General features: G+C 37.4%; 1 non-coding gene across 1 annotated transcript; it reads right to left on the reverse strand.

Annotated features, from left to right (window-relative positions):
- Positions 1 to 8736: 8736 nt before the first annotated feature.
- Positions 8737 to 8839, reverse strand: LOC145096564 (U6 spliceosomal RNA). The gene has a single exon (XR_013703939.1). It is a non-coding gene; the product is annotated as a U6 spliceosomal RNA (small nuclear RNA).
- Between the last annotated feature and the right edge of the window lie 8952 nt (positions 8840 to 17791).

Genomic DNA, 17791 nt, shown 5'->3' on the forward strand with positions numbered 1-17791 from the left:
AACTAGAATGATAAAATCCAAGCTAGGTGATCGGGCTAACAAGAATTAGAAATCAAATGTTCATTAAGCTCAAAACTGAAAAATCTATATAGAAACACAAAACGAAAATCAAATGTGAAAACTAATCACATGAATAGTACTAGTCTATGCAGAACTAAAAACTAAGGTTTAGCCAGACATGGCCAAAAACGAAATTAATCTAGTTAAAAAGAAACGTTTACTGATATATCAAGATAAACTAAATGTATGAGATGATTCATAGTCTTTAGATCTCCAAAAGTTGCTAAAAGAATTCAAAAATCGCCTTTAGAAGTGGTTTTCATTGCCTGGAATCGTCTCTCATTCGCATATGATAATGAGGGTTCTATTTGTACTCAAGCAGGAAACTTCTAGAGAAAGAAACTGGTAACATGCGATCGCAGGTAGGCCCTATGCGATCACAAGTTACCTTAAAAACACGTATCAGACTGATTTAATGATGTACATTGTTGTACTGGGCTTTTTTGGACAACATGCGATCGCATGTTTTTTAAAATATTCCAGGATTATGTTTGAATGAAGCCTAAAGTTTAATTTGAAATTTCTGGAGTTACGACCCAAAGCTGTGATCGCAGGTTTGCCCTATGGAATCACATGTTCTTCTTTTTTTGAATTATTGACACGAAAAATCCTCGAAACTTATATGCGAACATGCTGCGACCAACCTGCGATCTACTTGCAATTGTGGGTTCCTTATATGTGAGCGCATTTACACATTTTTTGCTTGTTTCGGTCGTGATTCTTCGGTTTAAGCATTCCTTATTATTCCTTAGCATCCTTCTTTAGTTCTAACTCCATTTTAAGCTCCAAACGCACATCCAACTGCTCCCAAAGCACTGTTCCATTTGAATTATCTGAAATTGACATGAAAAACATGAGCAGTATCAGAATTCCAATAGAATACATGAGCTAAACATTATTTAAACAAATGGCATGAAAATGTGCAAAATATGATCCTAAATGCTAATGAAAACTACCCTAAAATATACACATACATTTCTATCATTTAAAAAAAACATTATTATCATATATGTTGAATAAATCATACAACGAAACATGTCACCCGATGATAATATTTAGCGGAATGATAAGTAATTCATAGAAAGAACCAATGGCTTGTTTCCCTTCCCCTTGGTACAACCTATCAATTGTACTCAAGTGTTTCAAATATCCAATGAAATGAGTATAATTCTCTATTCCCATCCTCACAGATCACACGTATCCGTCATGATCACATTGATTAAATACCCCTTCCGTCCCTACTAAAAATGTCAACCCAAAAAGTCACACAGTTGAGAGCAAATCCAAAATAACATTTTCACGTAATTATATTTATCATAAAAAATAATGTCAACAAATAATTTAAAAATACATATAAATCGCACTAAAAACATTTATGTGTGAACATCCACAAAACACGAAAAACTCACCTCAATGTTGTTACGTCTTAACTGAATCTTGTCACGCTACTCACACCCTACATTTCACCAACAATTTTTTTTAAGGTTATGATCCTAGATGACATCATATGTGATCATTTTGGTTCAACCATCAATATGTCTCATCCGACGACCCATAACTATCAATTTACCTTAATTGTGATTTTGTAATAAACCTTTTGAAAATATCATTTAGATATTATAATGCTTTCCTTTAGAAATAATAATCTAGAGCAATTAGTTAAAACTCCATATTAAAAACTGTTAGGGTGCAAAATCATGCTTGGATGTGGTGTTTTAGGCTTTCCTCTTTGTATGTGTAAATGGGTTGAGTCTTTCCTATAAATAGGAAGTGAGTGACTCCCATTATGTAAGTGAACCATTTGGAGTGTTAGACTAGAGAGAGAAATTGTATACAAACCCATTTGTATATTTTTTTCTAGATCTAATAAGAGCTTACAAAGATTTATTTACTCCTTGTGTTCTTGATTTTACATGATGATTCACTAGATCTTTCTAATTCCGCACATGCCATCATAATCAACACCACTACAATTGGTATCAGAGCGGGTGTTCTTGATTTGATCAAGAATTGATCCTTGATGGCGATTTTGATTTAGTGATTCATTTTTTGATCATGGATCTTCGTGATTAGAGAGGTTTGTGTGTTCTAGAAGTCGAAGTTTTCCTTGGTTTGATCCATAATTCGACTTTCTCTCTCTAGAATACTTGTTTGTGTTACTTTCTCTCTTTAGAATTCGTCAAGTTTTTGTGATCATGGTGGATTTTCCATATGATTCTTGGATTGTGATCATTAAAGATGTGAAATACAAAGTGAATGAATATCAATTTTATGGGTTGGTGTTAAGCAAATTGATTTCATGGGGTAGTATGGTTTCTTATGGAGGTTTGAAGGATGATCATGGAAGCTTGGTATTTCAACCACTTTGTAAGATTGCATGGTTGAATAAAATTGCCTTGTCCATATTAGTTCGTAGTAGAAATCAAAAGGAAGGAGAAGAAAGAGATTTGTTCAATAAGAAATATGTTTCTCTTATTGAAGACCCAAATGATCTTCATGCTATTAAGTTTCTTGAAGTTCTTGATAATGGAGTTCAATGTGATGTTCTTGATGTTCAAGAAAAAGAAGTTCAATTTGATTCTCAAGATGAAAAAGTTTTTTGCTCAATTGGAGTTCAAACCGATGATATTTTGTGTTCTTGTGATTCGTTTGAAGGAATGATTCCGTATCGGAAGCCGGTGATTCAAGAAGTTCACAAGTATCAAACTCCAAAAGATTTGATTCAAACTCAAAATGTTCATGTTGTTGAAAGTGGGTTTGTTCATGAAGCCAAGTCTTCAAGATGCAAAAAGATGAGAAAGAAAAAGAAGAAGAAGATGAATCGGAAGAACAAGCGGGTTTACTTACAAAAATCGTCATATGTTGTGAAGCCGAAATCCGTGAAAAAAATTTGGGTTCCAAAGCATCAATCTCCAAAGGTTGCATTGAATTTGAAGTCAAAACCCAAAAGTGTTGGTGACTCTTTTGAAGATGTTCTTGGATCGTTGAAGAACACGAAGAACACGAAGAACGAGTTGTACATCTCGCATGGTGGGTGGTATAATGTTCGATTTGGAGATTTTCTCATTCCGACAAAAGAACCAAGATCTTCAAAATTCAATTCGTTCGTTGCAAATGGATCTCGATTCGTCAAAAAGGTATCAAAAATTCTCAAATGGATTCCAAAACATCCATGATTTCGATTCATGCGTTATGTTTTTGATTCATGATCGTTTGACTCGTTGGATCTAATCCGTTTCAACCCCATTGGTGATCCAACAATTTTTTTTAGATCAAGCCCAAATCAAACATTTAATTTTGTTTTGATTTAATCAAGAGCCCAATATTTCACTTAGTTATCATTCAAATGAACTCGTTACTGTTCATTAACATCTTGAGCCCAAATCACATAATTTGTCACTGTTCACGTTTTTTTTAGCCCAAAAGTGTTTGATTCAACTTCTTTAAACTGTGAGCATCACAACTCATTAAATCCATTCAATAAATCATTAGGGTCATATGCTTATATGAGTTGTATGTTTAGATCGTGCAAGTAACGCATCTGATTGCACGTTTGTTCTTGAGTTCCAATCTCGATTTGATGATTCTGAATAACCGATTGTTGGAGATTGTTTGTATACTTGTGAATCGATTTGTTATGTTACAAAAATCGATTATGATCAAGTCAACGTGAAGAAATCGGAAATCGATTTTTTCTTTCTTGATGAAATTGGTCAAGAACATTGTGAACAATGATGAAGAACAGTTGGAATAGAGTGTTTAATCTGAAATTGTTCTTGAAAAATTGTCAATTTGTTGTTTGTTGACTGATGAACTAAAAGTCAACTGAAAAAAAAATTAAAAACGCATGGGAAGGATTGGTTTTGATAACGAAATGGATGAGTAAATAATTTGCTTTCGAAGGTTTGTTTTTTGATTACGAGTGGTTGGAGTTGATTATTAATGATCGATGGTTAGTGATTCAATTTGGATCGACAACCAAAAAGCGAAGAACGGAAAGTGATTGGTCAAGTTTGATTTCTAAGGGCTGTTGATAACTGAAAAATGAAGATTGTGAAATTGTTTTGGGTATGATGATGGACTGGAAAACAAGAATCGACGGGTTTGTTGAAATCGATTTCGGGTTGAATGAAAAACGAAGGCTATGTTGGAGTCGATGATTTTATTGAGTGGGTTTAAGACGAGAATCATTGATTTGAGATTTCGATTTTGAATATCGATAATCGATACTCAATTGTTAGTCGACTGGAATAAGTTGATAACAGAATGAAGTGTCGATGTTCGCAAGTTCGATTGTTGGTCGGTTGTGGAACGAAATGCGAACATGTTACAAGAAAATGAAAATTTTGTTTGCAAGGGTTGAAGTCAAAATCGTTTGTTGTTTATGATAAATGCGAAATTGTTCTCTTGGAATGTGTTCGCATCTATGGATTGATTCTGATGATCACTTGGATTCGTATATGGGTGACTCAAAAATTGTGTTCGCATCTGGGTTTCAAAAATGATTTCGCATTTGGTGAGAAAATTGTGTGGTTAATGGTAAAACAAGATTCGCATATAAGGATGTGATCTGTATAGTTCGCATCTATTGAGTTCGCATATAAGGTTGTGATATGGTTCGCATATATGGAAGTCATTCATTCGCATTTGGTTAATTTGGTTAATTGGATGAGAAACGTGCGAAGAATTGATGTGCGAAGTATTTCACTGTTAGTGAATTGGGGAAGAAGAAAGCAAATAGTTTCGAATTTGGCCCTTATATTTTCACGAAATGGTAAAAATTTGCCCAGTTTCGCAAGTTTGAAGAAAATGCAGAAATTTTCAAAATGAGTACCTACAGTTTCGGATTTTTGGCAACAAATACCCAACTTCACATATGGGTAATAAAAGTTGAGAAATTGCAGAATTTTCAGTTCTGGTCCTTGCAGTTTGTGTGAATTTACGCTTTATGCCCGGTTTCGCAAATGGGCTAGAGTTTTGCATATTTGACTGTTTTTGGCGCAACGGGTCCCTGCAAGTTTCAGAAAGTGACAATATCTACCCGGTTTTTGAAAAATCTTGCAACTTTCACCCAAAACGTCAAAAAATTTCATAAATTGGAAATTTTTGTGGCTTTTTCGTGATTGTTTTTCCATGCAAGATTTTTGGTGATTCATTTTTGGTACACATCAAGGGGGAGTATCGTGAAGACTATTCCTCGGGCGCTTCTCATCCTTAGTGGGTTTTATAATCATTTTTTGATTATAAAAAGGGGGAGAATGATGGGTATTCGAAGCTTCTCGGGTTTGTCGAATATTCATTTTCGGATTTGAAGACCGGTGTTAGTTCGAGGGGGAGTTTAGTCTTGATCGCGCTAGCTCGTTGGAGATTAAAGCCGGACATCCAATCCTAACTTTGAGGGGGAGAATGTTAGGGTGCAAAGTCATGCTTGGATGTGGTGTTTTAGGTTTTCCTCTTTGTATGTGTAAATGGGTTGAGTCTTTCCTATAAATAGGAAGTGAGTGACTCCCATTATGTAAGTGAACCATTTGGAGTGTTAGACTAGAGAGAGAAATTGTATACAAACCCATTTGTATATTCTTTCTAGATCTAATAAGAGCTTACAAAGATTTATTTACTCCTTGTGTTCTTGATTTTACATGATGATTCACTAGATCTTTCTAATTCCGCACATGCCATCATAATCAACACCACTACAAAAACTTTGAAGGCACCTTTCATAAAGATCCAAAAGTATATTTAACCATAAAATAAAAGGTGCAAGGGCTAAAACCAAAGTATACTAAACTCCATAACTTCACATAAACCATCAACTTTAAAAACTCAAGGGATATTCCTATGATTTTCGATTTCCTTTAATTATAACTTAAAATAAGTAAAAAAAAAATGAAAGTTCATGTGTTAAAATTGAATTTTCTGAAAACTTGTGAAAAGGATACACATCTGAATTGAAAGTTGGCACATAAAAAGTGCTAGAGAGAGCCTTGAGTTGTGACCATCCACTTTAATTGTTTTTAAATTAAATTTTCTTTTAACCCACGCATAAAAACAAATTATCTACTTTTACTAAAAATATTATCTTTCTGCCATTTAAAACACTTCAAATGTTCGAAAATTCTGTAAACTTAATTTTTGAAATCACCATTAATCATCTCCACTTCTTACTAACATGCATTCATAAATAATTTTCATGAATAAACTCAAATCAATTTGAATTCAAAAAATGTTTACCAAAAATCTGAACAGTTCAAAATCTTCATCGGTTAAACTACTAGTAGGCCGAACAGAGACATTAGATGGAACCAAAACATGCAATCCAAATGTATAAACCTAATCAGATGACTATACCAAGCTAAAACCAAATAATCATACCTTCATTACTAGCAAAATGCCAAAAATCTTTACAAATTTTGATCTCCGATTTCTCACTCATTTCTTCGCCATTTCTTGCAATTCTTGTGGGGTTTTCACTCGAATTCTCAAGCTATATATACTCCCTACGTGAAACCTTCTCAATTGCTCGAATTTATACCCCCAATCAAGGTGATGGATTTTGACATTAATCATCATAATTTTCCTCTAATTGACTAATTAACCTTTTTAACTAATCTTATATTATAAAAATATATTCTGATTATATATTTAGATATTTATTTTGATATGAGTTATCACAAACTTCCTCCTTTGAAATATGATAGCACTCGGAGTTTAAATTAAGTAAAAAATATGAATATTTGATCTTCATATCTCGTTTGATTTCTCATTCCGCATTTGATCCCTTATAATACATATAATTTAGCTTCACCAATTGATTATCTGATTTCCTTAATTTGCTCACCTTTCGGTCTATAACTGCAATTGGTGTTCTTTGTAATGTAACTTGTCATCAACCTTGATTTTTTTGAAGTGGCACTTCCATGGACGCATGCACCAAACACTCATTTTGATTAGAAACGTAGAACTTAATATGAATTCATTATAGTCCTCTTAGTAGCTCCAACTTGTAAGTTATCTCTCAACCAGGTTCTTAATCACAAAAGGTCCAACCTACCACATATTTAACTTTCCTTTATCAAAACACACTACGCCCTTTCCATGGGACTTCTTCAACATGGTTTTATCTCTCACCTGAAATAGTATTGGCTTCCTACGTTAAGACACCCAACCTTTCGGTTGTTCCTCAACATCCTTCAGGTTAATCCAACATAGTGGTACACTTCCTACCATATTAAATTTCATAATTGGCTAGAAAATTCAATCCTAATTGAAAATTCTACAAAAACAATGACATAAAATGAATGTTCCGATCAAACATAAACAATTGAAATACCTTAACTAACTTTTCATGCAAATATGTTTCATATGATGAAACAATTTAAGGGAATATTTTAGATATCTATAGAAAGAACCAATGGTCCTCTCCATTTCCCTCTTAGCACAATCCATCTGTTGTGCTTAAGCATTTAAATATCGGGATACTGACTTTGGAGGGTAATAAGGTTTCCAGTTTGTCCGTATTAGGTCACTAAAGTTTTTTTTGTGCTTAATAGACCAATATGGTTGTTATTACCGTTTATAAATAGTCCTTTTACTGGTTAAAACCGGTAAAAGGACTATTTTTAAACGGTAATAACAACCATATTGGTCTCATACGCAGAAAAAAAACCTTAGTCACCTAATACGGACAAACTGAAAACCTTATTACCCTTCTAAGTCATTAACCCTAATTATTTAGAAAACATGCTTACTAATCAATGTGACTGATTTGTTTGACTGAAAATAGTTGCTTCCATTTAAACTTATCTCACAACCCTTCCAGAACTTCTAAGTCCAAAAACTCATATGAACCGGTAAAAGGACTATTTCTAAATGGTAATAACAACCATATTGGTCTCATACGCCAAAAAAAAAAAAAAAAAAAAAAAAAAAAAAAAAAAAACCTTAGTCACCTAATACGGACAAACTGAAAACCTTATTACCCTCCTAAGTCATTAACCCTAATTATTTAGAAAACATGCTTACTAATCAATGTGACTGATTTGTTTGACTGAAAATAGTTGCTTCCATTTAAACTTATCTCACAACCCTTCCAGAACTTCTAAGTCCAAAAACTCATATGATTGATGATCTTCATTACATAAATATGCAACATTTTATCAATAACTTCTTTTTTGTCATTTAAATGTTTACATGAACACATCCATATGTACAAAAACAATCTCACTTTGATACCTCCCATCAATGTATACATTTGATAACGAATGGAAATGTAAAACCAACAGGGACTTGCAGAGGATGTCTATTATCAATTATTTTATACAAAACAAAACCACAACATGAACTAAGAAACTCAAGTTGCAAAATGAATAAAAAAAATCAGCACATAAACAAATACATACATACTATATACAACACATAAACAGAAGTTTATAAAGCATGAAACTTAATGACAGGAAAAGTAAAAAACTTAAAGGAGACTTTATAGAAAGAAAGATCACTCTTACTTGCCACAAATGGTTGAAGACATCAACAAGAAGATTAATCTGACCATAAAATCCACATGTTGTCTGATCATGACTTCAGTAGATGAACTACTAAAAAGTAAGAATTGCAATTGAACTCTATTAGCATTTGAAAAGGGAATTAGGGTTCCAGAGAAGACGACGAAGGGTTAAAAAATTTTTGGACCATTTCTCGATTTGTGTGTGTCATCCTTGCACAGGGGCCATGCTAATCTTCTCTGTATCGTTCCAATTTTTTCGGATGTCCCCAAAGGGACGACTATAGATGAAGAGCTTCGCCATATAGAGGAGTAGCAGGTTATATGGGACGACGCGAGTTCTAAACAAAGTAGTTTACTGTTGATGGTCGTATATTCTCAATGTCTTTAAAATTAGGGTTAATGACTTAGGAGGGTAATAAAGTTTCCAGTTTGTCCGTATTAGGTCAGTAAGGATTTCTTTGTGCGTATTAGACCAATATGGTTGTTATTACCGTTTAGAAATAGTCCTTTTTACCCGTTAAAACCAGTAAAAGGACTATTTCTAAACGGTAATAACAACCATATTGGTCTAATACGCACAAAAAAAACCTTAGTGACCTAATACGGACAAACTGAAAACCTTATTACCCTCCTAAGTCATTATCCCTTTAAATATCCATCTCAAATCCTATCCCATGTCAATCATAACATACACGTCATGATCTCGGCAATCACACACCCAGGTCCTATTAAATGTTTCATCCTATACTAGGTATACAAATCTAAAACTTTTTTGCTTATCCTCTACCGATTTGTCTTTTCTATTTTCTTTGGCTCACCCAATATACTGACGGTTATATTAATTCTAATCATTTGAATCTTACTTGGTTCTTCCTTTTACCTATAACTTAATGCATTAAGTGAACACGTTAGCATTATCTTTTCTATAAAGATCTTATACCTACTTTGACTCTAAGTAATCTGTGCACACTTACATTGTCCCATCTTTTTTCGTTACGAACAACAACAAGTATATAAATTTTTAGTGGTGCTAAACGACTGTCTATTTCAATTAAGAAATCATCAAATTTATTTCTTATGACTACACAATGATCATCATCAGTCTTTATTTCTAAAAGCTTTTGACTTCATATTTAGGCACTTCCAAAAAGTATTGAAAAAAATAAAATATATGTTTACACCCCATCTATCAGCACCTATATATATATATATATATATATATATAGATTTTACTAAGAAGATACTTGTCACTCTTGTCATTTCTTTCTTCTAATCTCCTGACCGATTCCCTTTCTCTTTGACAATGCGTTGGTTATTGTTACCTATATTCTGGGGACAATTTGACCTGGTATGATCGAGAAACCACATTCAAAACATACTTTCCCTATTTTATAATCTAGGGCGATTTGTCCTAACTTTTAGTGTTTATAACAGGTCCAATTGCTCTCATTACACTCCCCTTTATGGGATCGTTTGCATATAGTACATTGTTCTACTCCGGACCCTTGATCAACCTTACGTTCTTGACCTGAAGTCTTGATTTTCTTGGAATCATTATTCGTACCATCCCATTTTCATTTCCCCAAAGCCCTATTTCACCTTGGCGATTCTTTTCACGTTCGCGACCTTGTGAAACAATTACATTAGAGTAGAATGTTCCTGGTTTCTGAGTTTCAACACATTAACAGATAGTTGTTCTTAATCCCCAAATATAGCATTCCACCCTTATTTCTACTATAGATCTATAACAATTAGCAAACATATTTCTCTCCATGAACTTAGTAGTGTACTCTCTGTTAGGTGCATTTCATGCACCCATTTTGTAACTTTATTACATAAAAGTGCATTGCATTTATGTTTAAACTCATGCATTTTGCATGTTTTTCGGGATTTTTCATGAGGCAATTTCATTCACACATTTTTGTGATATTTTAGGGACTTTTGGAGGTAGGATATTGTTGGAGGAGGTAAATAAGAGTTGCGGACAAAAGTTTCGGGACTTGCGGAGCACCGAGGAGCAACATATCAAAGATATGAGGACTTTGGCTTTACAGACATTTACACGGCCGTGTAAATGGAAGTCTTGCGTTTACATGCCCATGTAAACGTAGATTTATGCGCAGTGTATTTTTGCGTTTACGTGAGCGCGTAAACAATAGTGTTAATTTACGCGGACGGTGTAAACGTAAATGCGGGTTTTAAAGCTGTTTTTCACCATTCTTAAAGGGGGGAACCCAAATTTTTTAAGGAGGGGTCGACTTTTGGAGCATAGAAAGCGATTTTCATGAGGATTTTGAAGTTGATTAACACTTAGGAACATTTGATGTCATTTTGTAAGAACTTTAATTTCATTTTCTAGATTTGTGATCTTGTTCTAGCCATGAGTGGCTAGAACCCTAGTTTCTCCAAATTCATGTCTTGAATTCTTAGTTGTGATTTCAATCATGTGATTTGATGTTTGCTTCTAATTCCTACCCAGTGAATTTGGTTTTGTTTCAATTGAATGTTTGATTCTAATTGTGATTCTTATTGGCCATTTGAATTAGGGTTAGGTCATTCAAGTTATCTAATTGCAAAATCCGTAATTGTTTTGTGAATTGGACTAAGTAACAAACACTAAATTGATTTCCATTGAATGAATTTAGTGTAAATCTCATTCACATACTCTTACACTCCCAAGCTTGTGAGGAGTATTGGGTGTTGTTATAAATCTTATTGCAACCTTTTTGATTTCTATCTAAGAGCTTGTTTAGACTTAAATTAGAAGGTTAGGTTATTTTTGAAGAGCTTGTTTTGAATTTGACAACTTGGTGAATGAGAAGTGTTACAACTTGTTAACACTTTCAAGTACCAACTTAGGTGGAATTGAGTAGATATCATTTCATCCTTGGAATCAAGTTGTTAAATTGTCTTGCATAGAGTTGGAGTTATCACAAATACTGAATCTGTTTCATTTAATTGATCATTTACTTATTGCTTTATCCTCTTGTTTAAGTCATTGCATACTAACCCCCCATTTATGTGACCATTATTGTACCTTCTGCAAAAAGGTATAAACATTTGTTCCGTGTCTCTGTGGATCAACCCTGGTTACTTTGTATTACATTTCTGGTATAAAGTAGTAGTGTTTAAGGAGTTATTTTACCCCTTTATTTGTTGGGTTTGACAAACCTAACAAATTGGCGCCGTTGCCAGGGACACGGTGTTACTAATTGTTTTTGCCAAGCATTTGGTGAGCAGGTACATCTCCAAAAAAAACCCCCAACCAAAAAAAAGTGTCTTGGAAATGAACACTCCTTACAGTAAAGACCAACTTTCTAAGCTATCCCAGTTAGTTATGATGATCGAAAATGACCTAAGTGTGCAACGTGCACCTATTCCTTACGATTTTTGCACTAAAAATGGACCTCATACCAACATGTGTCCATATTTACAAGGAGAATGGGAAGAAGTGCAAGAAACGAGAAGCTACTACTGGCCATACCAATGGAGTTATGATTAACCTCAAGATGATCAATGGTGGGAAAACAACCAAGCTTGGGGAAACAACCAATGCCAGAACCCATACCAAGCTTGGGGAAATGACCAATACGAACCAACTCCACAGTTCCAACAATAATATCATCCACCTCCCCAACAAACTGAAACTTCGAGCATGTCCTTGGAAGAAATTGTCAAAAGCATTGCCACTACTACCCAAATCTAATAAGAAACAACCAAAGGTAGCCTTAAAATCTTAGAGCAACAAATTGCACAATTTACTCAATCGGTGAGTATAATGGAAGCTCAAGGCAAATTACCATTGCAAACTAAAGATGACACAAAGCATATCATTTCTACCGTTACCTTGAACAATAGGAAATTTTTTGATGATCCAAGATTGCAATTTGAAGACGAGGAAGAAGAAGAAGAAGTAGAAGTGGAGAAGGATTTCAAGGAAGCTATAGAGGAGGTGTTTGAGCTTGACAAAAGAGAGGCTGAGTCACCCATTACCAATGAGAAACTCCTTTCACTGGTAGACCAACCACAAGAGCCGGAAATGAAAAATCTGCCAAAAGCTTCAAAGGACATGTATCTCAAGAAGGAAGATACCCAATCGGTCACCAACCCGACCACCCTATCAAAGAAGGAAGAGTTGATGGCTTTACAGGAAAAGTACAAAAAAGGGTGGGTTGGACGCTTATGGACATTAAGGGTCTAAGTCCAGTATGGTTCCCATGAAAAAAGAAAGTCAAGTATAAGATAAGTGTTCCATTGAAGGAAGTTGCGAGAAATTTGATGTATTTGAGAGCCGCACATACTTAGATTGATGCACATTCAGGGGCCAAGTCGAGCCAACGACTTAAAACAAGGGCGGCTAACCGGGAGGCAACCTGGGGGTATTTTTGTTCTTCTTTTAAAACTTTTTAGTCTTTGGTAAATTTCAATTGTTTTATGTCCCAAATGGTTTTAAACTTGTTTTTCTATACCTACAAAATGAATCTCGGGCTCCAAAAATATTTGACGGATAGCTTGGGGAGGATGAAGAGGAGGTTCTCACCACAATTGCAAGGCTCCAAGAGCGATTTGGTAAATTCTTTCCATATCTTTAGTTGTTCATATTTTGCTTAAAATTTCAATTGGTATGCATTTCTGACTATTGTGGACCCATTCCCAACCCGACTACCATCCTCCACCAACCCCCGATAATTAGATGGTTATACCTCTCTCCAAGCATTGAGGACGATGCTATATTTTAAGCTTGGGGATGGGCATCCATCCATGCATAAATCCCGTTGCATGTAGGTTGCATGTAATTTAGTACATATTGCATTAATTTTCATTTTCTTTTTCATTTTTCTGCGTAGAAAATTTTTCAAAAGCCAAAAAGATTTTCTTTCTAATTTTTATTATTCTTTGCATTTTTCATCTAAATTTTTGCATTGCATTCATTTGTTTAAAAAAATGATCCAATCCCAAGCAACCGAATCTTCTCAAAACAGTTGAGCTGGTAAGTAAGTCGTTTGCCTCGAGATTAAACTTGTTCTTTTTATTGAAAATCTCAAAGCAAGCTAATCGCACACGAACACACCTCCCGAACCTACTTGTGCAAAACAGAAAGTGAGAAGATTGTCAACATTGGATCATAACAGCAGGTATGAGTCAATTGTAACATCCCAAAATCCAAGGCCAAAAATTTTTCTTTAAATCATTACCCTGGCCATATTCATAAAAACATATCATAAGTCATAACATAAATTCAGACTATGAATTTCAAAACATATTTCATTATCAGAGTAAAACATCCCAGGCTGACTAATTAATGGTGTGTGCCATGTGATCACCCCGAGCTCTTCTCTCCGCTACTGAAAGTACCTGAAACCAAAAATGAAACCGTAAGCACGAAGCTTAGTGAGTTCCCCAGATACCACATACCATTCAGACCAACTGATCCATACATGCCATACATAACCAACATATCCATAGTCAAGTAAGGTGCTATGTGCCAAACATAGTCTTCCTAAGGTGCTATGTGCCAAACATAGTCTTACGGTTATGCCACGGGCCGCACGTGGTCTTCCTGGTCAAGCCTGGGGCCAATCCCTGGGTCTTACAGACAAGTGCCAAGGGCCACCCCCTGGTCTTTCATGCAAATATCACAAAGACAACTATACATACTACTCTACTAGGCTACTCCGAGTGTGCCAGGAGCCACCTCCTGGTCTTTCGTACAGAATAGCATATAGTACGCCAGAAGCCACCTCCTGGTCTTCCTTACATAATGTCTAGGGCTAACCCCCGGGTCTTCCTATCATAACATACTGTGTTCCAGGAGCCGCCTCCCGGTCTTTCATGCAAAATGCCTAGGGCTAACCCCGGGTCTTCCTATCATACATAACTACATGGGTCGGCATTATGGCCGTAGACCCATACAAACAGTGAGGAGACTCACCTGATACTGCTGAACTTGATGGTAATCCTTATGGCCGCTGCCTGACAACTCTCTCTGAACTGCTGCTCCACTAGCTCCACGAGCTACCAATATCAATGTCACACTTAGTCTAACTGCCTTCCGGAAGTCAACTATGTCCACTCTGGTCAAGGTCAAAGTCCTGGTCAAAGTCAATCTTACAGGTCAACCCTACTCGCCGAGTCTACCTACTGACTCGCCGAATTCATATGCTCAGAATCTTTACATCCGCGACCCGACTCGCCAAGTCTACCGATTTCCGAGTCCTGTCCTGTCCAACTCACTAAGTCCCCACTCAACTCACTAATCCGATACTTAACTCGAAGGGTTTGGGTTTTCGTGACTTGACTCGCCGAGTCCAAGAACAGACTCACCGAGTCCAAGGCAATCTTCAGCAGACTTGCCGAGTTGTTCTTCCAACTCGTCGAGTTCCTGCCCAACTTCATCCAACTCGCCAAATCCACCCATGTGACTCGCCGAGTAGCTTCAGCTCTTAATCCATACAATGGCTTTTTCGAGCCATGTAGGGGCTCCAAACTGTAGATCCATTATTCCCAAGCCTATTCCTCACGTAAAGTTGCAAACTTTACGTGAAACCAAAGAGATATGGGCTTAAAACACTAAAAACTAGGGTTTATGGCAACCATGCCTCACCAACACACCAAAGACTACTACTTTATGATTCTCTAGGTCAAAACACACCTAGATCTGAAGTAGCAACTTTAGATATGGACTTCTAACTCCAATTGGCTCATAATCATGCCATAAAAGCCCAAACCTCATATTAAGGTAGATCTAGATGCAAAGGAGGGAAGATAACATCTTATTACCTCCAAGATGAGCACCAACTGAAGTAGATCTCGGATCTACACCTCTCCTTTGAAGCAACCCTCTTGATCTTCAAGTCCCTTTTCCAAAGATTCCCTCCTCCAAAGCTATTTTCTCTCAATTAATGGAAGCTCACACGAAATCTAGGGTTTACAGGCTCTCTAGGGTGATATGGAGGCTGAGGAAAGGATATAACACCCTTTATATAGGGTACAACCCCTAGGATTAGGGTTTTCGCCTTTCAGCACCAACTCGTCGAGTCCCAGCTTCCGACTAGTCGAGTTGGTCACTTAATCTGCGACCCATCCCCGCTCCGACTCGGAGAGTAAGCGAGCCTACTCATCGAGTCCCTTCTTTAAATTGCACTTTCATTCCTTAAATCATACTTCTGAAATTTGAGATGTTACAATGTCCCCCACTTAAACTAAACTTCATCCTCAAAGTTCTCCACGGTTAACCGGCCTACAATCCCTTTCCAACATCCGGCTTGATGGATCTAACACCTGCTGACTACTTCCGTTGGTTTTCCGCCTGGTCATCCTGACGACCCTCAGTCCTTTCGAATAGTATCCTCGGGTTCACTCTAACCCTGGTCATCCTGGAAACACAACTTACTCAACTGACGACCTTCTGGTACTCCCCGAGTACTTACGTTGAACGCCCTGGGGGTTCACCCCTTTCTTTCCTTGTGCGATTTCTGGCCTTTTAAAGGCAACGTTCCATAACCAACTACTTCCTATGTCACTGTGAAGGTCCTATCCTTTCACCAACTCCATTACCCCCGCTACTTCCAGTACGGGTCTTTACTGCTAGTTTCCACTAGACGCTTCTCATAATTACAAGTTAGTGCTGAGCACCCCTCGATCAACTAACTGAGTTCCACCATAGACTGCTTACCAACACTGCCACTGACTAAAAATGTCTGATGTCCCTTATCCGCCTTCCGGATGAACTGAGACCACCCTGGTCCCTACTAATCTACCATCATCCAGGGTACCGGTTTCCCTCATGCTACCTCGGAGATACGGGCCCCTCGCCCACTAATGAAAGCCATGGCTTACCCGCGGTCTTACGCCACTTCTGGTGTCCAATGACCTACCGTCTTTTGGACCCAAACATAATGTGGCCCACCAACATTCGGGCGTCTGCCCCGTCCTGGACTTAACTATCTGAAAAACCCCGCCACTGAATCATACACCTGATACATCCACTTTAGCGAATAGGGACTGACGAATGCTACAGGCCACCCCGTAGTCTTACAACACTTCTATGTTGCCAGCCAACCAAAGCTACGGGCCACCCCGCAGTCTTGCTAAACCAGTACTATGGGCCATACGGCAGTCTTACCAGACTAATGCTACGGGCCACACCACAGTCTTGCTATACTAGTGCTACGGGCCACACCGCAGTCTCACTAAACTAGTGCTACGAGCCACACCGCAGTCTTACTAGACTAATGCTACGGGCCACACCGCAGTCTTGCTATACCAGTGCTATGGGCCACACCGTAGTCTTACTATACTCCTCTTACTATCTGACCACTAGTGAATGCTAGGGCCCTCCGGTAGTCTAACAACACCTTTCCACACGACTGGCTGCCATCGGATGCTACGACTAACCCATAGTCGAGCATGCGATTCCCGCAACTGGCAAGTTTTTCGAACTTCCATTTCACCCTTTCCTCAATTACCACAGCCACCTGGGCCGTCTTATGTCCTAACAGGAGAGCGAAACTTATCCCGCTTCCAAAACGGCTGCTGCTCCCATTACCTGATTGCTTCTCCCCCACTTAGCCTCGACTAAGTCTTTACTGCGCCCGAAAAACTCGAGGATTTCCATTCCTTCCTCCCTTGCACAATAGGCATGATAACTACCATTGCCTTGATGTCGCTAGCGATCCATCACTAGCCCATTCCAAATATCATATGATTACTGAATACTAGATGAACACTTCCTGCATCCCGTCACTGATAATCCCCGGGGCTCCAACTAATGCCCTTAAGGTCCGAATAACTAATGCTCGGAGCAACCCCATCAATGATAGACCATTTCTCTTGATGCTTCCAAAAACTATCCCAAGTACCAGGACCATAGCCACCAAACCCTGATAATGGTGGAGGGCTACTCCCTGGACCCTGCCCACCGACCTCCACGCAACGCAACTGAACCGCTTTTGGTCACAATTGAGATAATACTGGACACTTCGAACCAAAAGTGAGGGATGACCCTACACTAACTACTAATAGTTCCTGGTATGCAATTGGCATAAGACAATTCTGAAAGTACAATCCGAATACAAGCAGAGAGACAACTCGTACATACTATCACCAGAGTCTAGGGTAAGAACAACCCTAATACGCATAGAATCGAAAATAGCCATAGATACATACCTGCAACATTCCCTGCTGTAACCCAGATCTCCCTCATCTATCACTGCAAGGCCCTACCCT

The sequence above is a fragment of the Lactuca serriola genome, chromosome 3 (genome assembly GCF_051521515.1).
Source record: "Lactuca serriola cultivar US96UC23 chromosome 3, Lser_US96UC23_V15, whole genome shotgun sequence".
In the NCBI taxonomy this organism is placed as follows: Eukaryota; Viridiplantae; Streptophyta; class Magnoliopsida; order Asterales; family Asteraceae; genus Lactuca; species Lactuca serriola.